At 32.5% G+C, this 8,238-nt stretch overlaps 2 long non-coding RNA genes across 2 annotated transcripts; one reads left to right on the top strand and one right to left on the bottom strand.

The window, feature by feature from the left end:
• Window positions 1–4,728: 4,728 nt before the first annotated feature.
• Window positions 4,729–5,569, top strand: LOC126912581 (uncharacterized). The gene is made up of 2 exons (XR_007707287.1): window positions 4,729–4,990; window positions 5,230–5,569. It is a non-coding gene; the product is annotated as an uncharacterized LOC126912581 (long non-coding RNA).
• LOC118263530 (uncharacterized) lies at window positions 5,202–7,268 on the bottom strand. Its single transcript, XR_007707286.1, has 3 exons — window positions 6,404–7,268; window positions 6,171–6,303; window positions 5,202–5,352 (listed from the first exon to the last, which is right to left on the bottom strand). It is a non-coding gene; the product is annotated as an uncharacterized LOC118263530 (long non-coding RNA).
• Window positions 7,269–8,238: the final 970 nt, after the last annotated feature.

Here is an 8,238-nt window from a genome sequence, read left to right as displayed (position 1 = left end):
CCTACGAACGGTAATCTCAAAATAGATAAGTATCTGATTAACATTTCATTAGTTTTAATTTGCATATTACAGGCTCAGTGGGTTAGTAGTTGCAGTTGCGGTTGTTAGGTATGACGTCTTAGGTTCAATTCTTGCGTTGGAAATCTTATCATTTGTTGTAATTATCAAGATATTGAAAACAGCGCCATGATTCATTGCGTGGGAGCAATACCAAAAGTAACATAACAACAAAAAAAAAAAAAATTGAAATCATTTTGGAGATATGACTTTAGGTTTTATTTAAATAATTTTGGAAACTATTTTATACATATACATTTGTAAGTACTTGCTTGTATATTAGTAGTGTATTATATTTATAATCTTCTTTTTATTTCTGTTTGTGCACATATTTGCCATTTATTTGTTGTTCTTTTTTAAATATTCCATCCAAAGGTTGTCTGGAAGAAATCCCATTGTGTGATAGGACCGCCCATTGTACGCATATTACTTTAATGTATGTAACCTGGGCTACCTAAATGTGTACAATAAATAAATAAATAAACTATTATATTTTTGCTATTAGTTAAGAATCTACATATTAGTAGGCAGTTTATAGCCTGCTTTTAATTTCAAAATATAGGTAATAAGATGATTTTTTTGCAATAAAAATTTTCTATCATGTATAAACATGTAACTAACCGTATAACGTAACATTTTAGTTGATGTTTGTCATCACGGTTTTATTACAAGCATTTGCATAGAGAAAATTGTAATATGCATAATATCATTAGTTAGTAATTTAGTATCGGCAAGAAAATATTTCTTAGGTTTAGTTAGGTTTTTGTTAAATAATGGTCATTTATAAATGTGATTAGGTCAAATTAATTCAATGATAGTTGGTTAGAGTCCCGATATTTTTGGAACACGAATAGTAATTATTGTAACATTGAAAAAGTAGACACTTTTTGTAGGTTCCCCAGAAATTATCCGGGCTTGCAATTCTGCTTGCAGTGAATCCATTGCCAAAATTGAGAATCTAAAGATCACATTAAAATAAAATTTTGGATGTAGTCTTCATTTCAGAATAAGAAATAAAAATTACAATTCTTTCATTTATTGACATACATAATACTTACTGACATACAGTCTTTCATTATTTTTATAATTTGCCTCACACTAGATTTTTTTCTGTTTCGTTTACAAAGACACATTTCACAGCTAGATTCGGCACAATATAAGTTGTGTATCAGATAAACTATTTTTACTAGCGGGAATCGAACCTGCAACACGTTGCCCAGCAGTCAGCTGGTACGGCATCGACCATGAAGTCATAAATTAATTATACAAAAGTAAGATACTTAAGATTTTAAACATGTTTTTACTAAGTAGATATTCATTAAATTCCAACTTCCGATTCAGCTTTATATTTTACTATATTTATTATATTTGACGAACTTTTTAAGTGTTATTAGCACATTAATAGGCACAATGCAAACACATAATAGGTATATTGTCATACATTTATATAAGGTGTTCTAATATTATCTCCCACGGCTTTAATGGGAGGTAGTATTGTGATTGAATATTACAATACTGAAGAAATTTCATACCCGGACCAGTTAATTTAATTTGAGAAAATAAAAAAGTCAAATAAACATTAACTCTACTCTACATAAAATGAAATGGTCAAATACACACTATGCGAAAACAATAGATAGCAATATTATTGTTTTCATTGTTGAAGCGACGGATACAGTGAAAGAGATAGTTCTTTCATAACAACTCATACGTCAGATTTTTTGTATGAAAAAAAACTTTTAATCTATTAATTTATATTTACTATTGTATTTCAAATTCAATCTTAGTGGTTGCAAATAATTTTAGAACACCTTATATAGAACGTCAGGCCAATTAAAAAAATCCTAATGCTGTCTCAGGTACCTAACTTTTTCTGCACAAAAACACATTAATCTAATTTAAACATTATTTCAAAAAGTAAACGTCATAGTCATAGGCATATTTCGTAACGAGCATTTAAAAACTAATAAAAACGTCCGCGTAATGAGTTGAAGTTTTTTTTATTGTTTCTACGATTAGATAATGCTTTAAAATTTTAAGCAAAATAAACAAATTCTTTGCACTATAACAAAAAAATACGATTAGAAATGAATTTTATTTGTATTAAAAATAAAGTTGATAATTCTGTTGTCTTTTCTATTAGATTTAGAGGTGCGCGGCATGCGTTTGTGCCAGATATTTGAGTTGCTCGGGCGCACTTCATCAACGCCTCGTGACTAGTATGTGCTTTGTAGTCTAAATCACGGTAAACGCGTGATAAAACGTTGCAATTTCGCCTAAACACGTTAAAACGGTCAATGCCCATTTTGTTGTGCTTGACTTAGTAACATTTTGCATCATAAAGTGACATTGTTTGTTCTACATAAATATGCTACATTATGGTTTATTTTTATAAATACTAACTGCCAATTGAAGGCAAATCCTCCGCTAACATCGGTGACCGTGGCGTTTAAAGTGTTAAGTATGCAGTAGGCCGCGCGACGTCGCCGTGTCTACGCATGTTGGTCATGATGAAGAGTCCCTCTGTGACTCGAAACTAGTAGAGCTTTTCTCAATTAATTTACGTGAGTAAACTGTGATTTTTAGTTAATTTAAATTATGGTTACCTAATAATGTATTTTTTTAAGTACAGTATTATATTAATAAAGCATCTTCGAATTCTGAACATAATAAGGCAAATAAACAAAATAGGAAGATAAAAAATAATATATTCGCTAACGGATGTAAAGCGAATTAATTTAAATTTTACGATGTTTTGAAACAAAGTTTTGAGCCAAAGCAATTAACAACGTAATACCTATAATAAAAAATAAAAAAACTACGGAACAATCTGTTCATACTTAAGTTACATACTTCCCAAATAGTAATTGTAAATTAACCTTCATGGTGTGAGTGCTAAAGTCTATTGTTACGTGACGAGAGTTAGACACGACCTAGGTCAACGCAGAATAACTTGCCGACTGATTCGAAATCTAGCGTAACAAGTTCGGTACTATCGCACATTCTAAACACATAACTAGTTAATATAATACATATGTATTTTTTTTCCTATTCGATATTCGCCTTCAACGCTATCGCACAAAGATGTTACGTTAATTTACATAATTTTTGCGTGTTATCTGACAGTTATAATATTATAATTAATAGTAATTTGTTACTAATGCGAAAGTTTTTTTTAGGAAGCTATTGAAGATGTTTCCGTAGATTTAAGTCTGATTGGTAATTAAATGTGTTTTCGAGCATGGGAGTTTCCCCTCTTATAAAGGCGAGGCGGGAGGGAGTGTCAGACTCTTACTGACTAAAAACCACCCCGTTCCTACTCCTGCTTTTCGAGCCGGAGCCCCGATAAACCCGCTAGATAGTCCGCAGCTCCGGACCCTATTTCTAATTAAGTTTGAATATTCAGAATCAATTTGATGTTATTGTGTTTGTGTATTTTTTTTAACTTATTATAATAATGCAAATGTTTATCAGGTTTTTTAAAATAAACGAGTCTTCTAGACACCGAGTCGTCACTCCATCAATTTTGATATTCAAACAATCCTAATATTTTTTAAAGAAGTAAATACAGTCTTAATTTTGTAAATTAATTCCAAAGCTTTCAATTTGAGATCAAAAATCCAATAAAAAATTACTTAACCGACATTGACGTCAATCGAATGTAATAAAGATCAAAATTAGGTAAGTAAACAAAATTATTCTAGACCACGCAATTTGGTATATTCAATCGATTGGCAATATTTAGGGGCTGCTAGATACAGATCGCGTATATCATTAGAATATAAAATACTAGATTATTGCAAATTAAATGCATGAATAATATTTTTTGCTGACGCGTGTTTTGAGCTATAAAAATGTGTTAACTGTTTTTGTGACAGAAATTAAAGACCCTGTTTAACATAACACGCTACACTTTCCTCTTCTAAAAATTAGGCAATGTTTGAGGCATATAAAGTACTTTTAACATTTTCTTTATTACTCTCTCGAATTTCGAAATTAGAAAAAGTAACAGCCGAACCTAGGAGTCCGTGCTTCGCACTTCAATCAGTCCGGACTCTCGATTTCGAACAAAAACTTATTTATTTAAATATTTATTATTTTCACGTGCGTAGAGTTTGTGGGAACTGATCGTTTAAACGGAATGACTTTTCATTTCATTACCATACATGTTAATGACCTAAAGTCCGCTGAAACGGGCGGAACTGATTACTTTTAGAAAATGTTTCGTTATTCAATCCTGTTGTTACATCAACTTATAATTATAAGCAATAGGCGGTGCCGGATACTTGTAAGGCTACAATTTTTTGCTTCGCAACTGGGGCCTTAGACAAAGTAACAATTTAAAAAACGATAACGAAGTTAGAAAAGTCTAAAATGTATGGAGCTGCGTTAAGTCACGTGGTCCATCGACATCGTTATCGCAATTTGGTAGACAATGTAACATTTCATAACGAAACCATAAAGTAACGAATACGTTACCGAACGTTATCGTGTTTATTCCATACAAATGCGTAGACAAGCGGCACTTTAAGTGTTCGTCTTCGCCTCGATCGTGATCGTCATTAAGGATAACGAAACGAACGCTAAAACGTTGTAGTTATCGACTAATATCGACACAAGATGGCCGGATTTCATTCTACAGCTGATTTTTGACCTTGACCTCTATTTTATGTTAGAGGCATTACTGCAGGTTAAATAAATTATAAAATGCATTATCTTCGTTTATTGTGGGTTGTGCACAACGAGAACGCCTGGGAGAGGCGTCAAAACCGATTAAATGCGGCGACGGCTATTGGAAACAATTGGAGAAATGCCTGAATTGTTTTTCAACTAACATTTCAGACTTAATAAAAGAGCATTTAGGAAATTATGCAAGGAGCTAGAAGCTCATGTACGATTAAAAGGTTCTACTGAGATTCCCCTGGAACTAAAGGTAAGAAAATTTACATTAATTAAACATTATAATTATAGGTACCTATTGCAGGCAAACATATACTTTTGTTGTTGGTTATTGATCCTAATAACTGCAAGCATTATTCGTCGGTTAGTTTTATATATTATAGGAACTATATAACAAAAATATTGTGGTACGACACAATACTTTATTAACTGCTGTAGAGGTAAGTAAAAATAAAACCACATAATCTAAATCTGTATTATTATAATTTTCAGGTGCTGTGTGCTCTTAGCTTTTTAGCTACTCGCTTGCCGCTATCTCGAAGGGGGTCGCTCAAACGAGGGCCGGGAGAAACAGCAGACTGCGGTGTCGCTGGCGATCTCAACCGCGGACCACGCCTGGTGGATGGAGAAATATTATTTATATTAAATATTTATGTATAAGAATTTTTATAAATACTAATTCATCATTTATATAATAGGTAATATTTATAAATAATAATTCATAACCAGATTAACCAAGTTAAAAACTAATTTATCAAAAAAATTAATGGTGTCTTTCATGTAAGTGAAGTTACTTGGTTGACTAATGTTAATAAGAATACTTTATAAAACATTTCGATTTATTTATTTGCCATCTACCTACTAGAGACAATTAAGTAGCTTATTTTTTAGCAGATCCCTTGAAGGTGTATACCTAGTACTTACATTAATTTAAATCCTAGCTTTTCTATAGTCTTGTCCATAGTTATAAGTATAATATATGTGTATATGAGATTAAAAAGCCAATTTGTCAAGAACTTTTGAAATTAATTGAAAAATAACAATAACATGCAGGTTTGGACACCAAAGTATAGCTTGTACTATACTATATATGTACTTATTTGAATTTTTGTAGTAAGGAGGTTAATGTTTAGCTGTATGTTTTCTTTTACATATTTGCTTAAAAGAAAACTTACAACTAAGAAAGCAAATGTTTTATGGTATATGCCAATAAACATTTCTTGTTTCTTTCTTACTATGGGTGTCAGAGATTGATCATCATCATCATCATAATTATAAAAAGTCCCCAGTCTAGTTATAACAGAGAAAATTATTACAAGCCAATTTTCATAACCACAAGGGTGTGTCCACTTATCCAAAACCCTTTAGAAAATAGCTTGCTAGCCACTCTACCATCACACCAGTCTTTCCAAAAATGTTCATTAGATCCTTACTTTTTATCACTTGTCTGTAGTCTTGCTGCCACCACCACCAACAGCATTCAATATGTTTGTCAGTTCAGTCCACAGTCGGTCTGACTGTACCCAACCTAGTGATGCAGCAAGAGGCCTCGCCGGGTCACCATGACTGTAACATAAACAAACAAAGATTCAGTATAAGTACTTCATTGTTAAGATTGCGTCATTCGTACATTACATACTAGTGAATACAACTTGGATTTACTTACTTTGCTATATCCTCAAGCAGCATTGACAATTGTTGGGAACTTGTTCGCACTCTTGATTCCATGTTTCATCACTATCATTAAAAATTATAATAATCAATAGATTAGAACACCAGTCATTTACAAAAATGAGTCTATTTTGATTATCATTAAGACTAAAACTTAATATCAAAGTTAATGATAATTAAAACTTAATATCGCCCCGAAGGCTACCCACTGACCAACAATTTAGTATAATAATACTCTATTCACTTACTTACTAGTATAAAGTTGTTTTTATTATAATTTACAATACTTTAGCTACTCTTTATTTCTATGATTTCACTGAAGTAAAACGACTACTTAAAACAAAGACTATATTACTTACTAGAAATAACGTGGACTGTCTTATGCGAGGGCTAGTTCGAAATTGAACTTATAAAGTCATATTTCTCTTGGGAAGCACTTGAGCCCAGCAGTTTTCGGATATTTACGTCTGGGCATCGCAGCACAACCACTTGAAGCCCACCGGTGCGGCGACCACCGTGCCGATCCCGTGACGTCACCCAGCACTCCAACGTCGCTGACCGTGATATCATCACCCTCACGAAGTACGGCGATCGCCAACAACTCACTTATTCTTATCAGTAAAATTCGAAAACAGTAATAACTCGCGGGAATAATCCGATTTCAACTTCTTGAGTGACACTGACAGCTAAATTTTCGTTACCATAAACAATATTTTTGCTTTTTAACGAACAATCGATTCGACACAACGATAACGATCGCGATGTTACTTTGTCTAAGAAATGTTTGTCGTTATCGTTGAGACGATGACGATTTTAGATATCGTTTCGCTACCAAGCGATGTTACTTTGTCTAAGGACCCTGTTTATATTCAGACAACGTGAAACCTTTTTAGATATTGAAATCCCTAATGCATAATTGCTAATTGTTCGAATATTAATTCTAGGCGGAGGGAAAAGTATCAGTAAGTAAATTATCTCAAGGAAATAATAATTATTGTGAAATCTCTCTCTTTTTAAAGATTTGGAGTTTTCTCCAAATCTAACTCGTTTTATATTACTCCTTTTCGCTACTTATATTGCGGATATAAATCTACTGGCTTTGAGACTATAAGCCAAAGGAAACCGCGGAAGAACTAACAGGTTCTCGGGACTCCGGCTCGAAGAGCAGGAGTAGGAACGGGGTGGTTTTTAGTCACTAAGTCTGAAACTCCCTCTCGCCTCGCCCAAGGCGGGAGAAGTCGATATTTCCTACTTAAAGAAAGACGAAGAATTTTAATGATATAAATAAACATCTGACAACAAAGACATTCAGTCTACCAGTATCATATGATTTAATATTTGTTTATTCACGTCATTATATCATTCACACACTCGCGAAGTTCATCGTTCTGAATACTTTCATTGTGATTGTATTAGTTACACAATAAAAGAATCCTAACAATGTGTAATAAATTAAAAATTTATACTTTTAGCGAATAATATTTCAAACTTTTTGTACTAATTATAAAGTTTTTTATTATCTTATGCTATAAGAAATGCCAATTTAGAAGTGGTCTATATTTTCGAAAATGGTGCTATTAATTAGAAAGCAAAGATTTTTTTCATACTTTTGTTTCTTTTATGCTTATGTATAATAAAATTATAAATCATATCAACATCAATCATGTTTTTAAACACGACTTTAAAAGCCACGGGGTCACCGGTGACCGACGTTAGCGGAGGATTTGCCTTCAACAGTTTTCTATTGGCAGTCAAAGACTTAAACAAAAGTTAAAAGTCTGAAATCCCATACAGAAGAATCCTGTTTCTATAAGTCAAAAGACATAAATC

The sequence above is a fragment of the Spodoptera frugiperda genome, chromosome 27, assembly GCF_023101765.2.
Source record: "Spodoptera frugiperda isolate SF20-4 chromosome 27, AGI-APGP_CSIRO_Sfru_2.0, whole genome shotgun sequence".
Taxonomy (NCBI): domain Eukaryota; kingdom Metazoa; phylum Arthropoda; class Insecta; order Lepidoptera; family Noctuidae; genus Spodoptera; species Spodoptera frugiperda.
The sequence above is the reverse complement of the archived record's forward strand: the minus strand, read 5'-3'. Positions and strand labels throughout refer to the sequence as shown.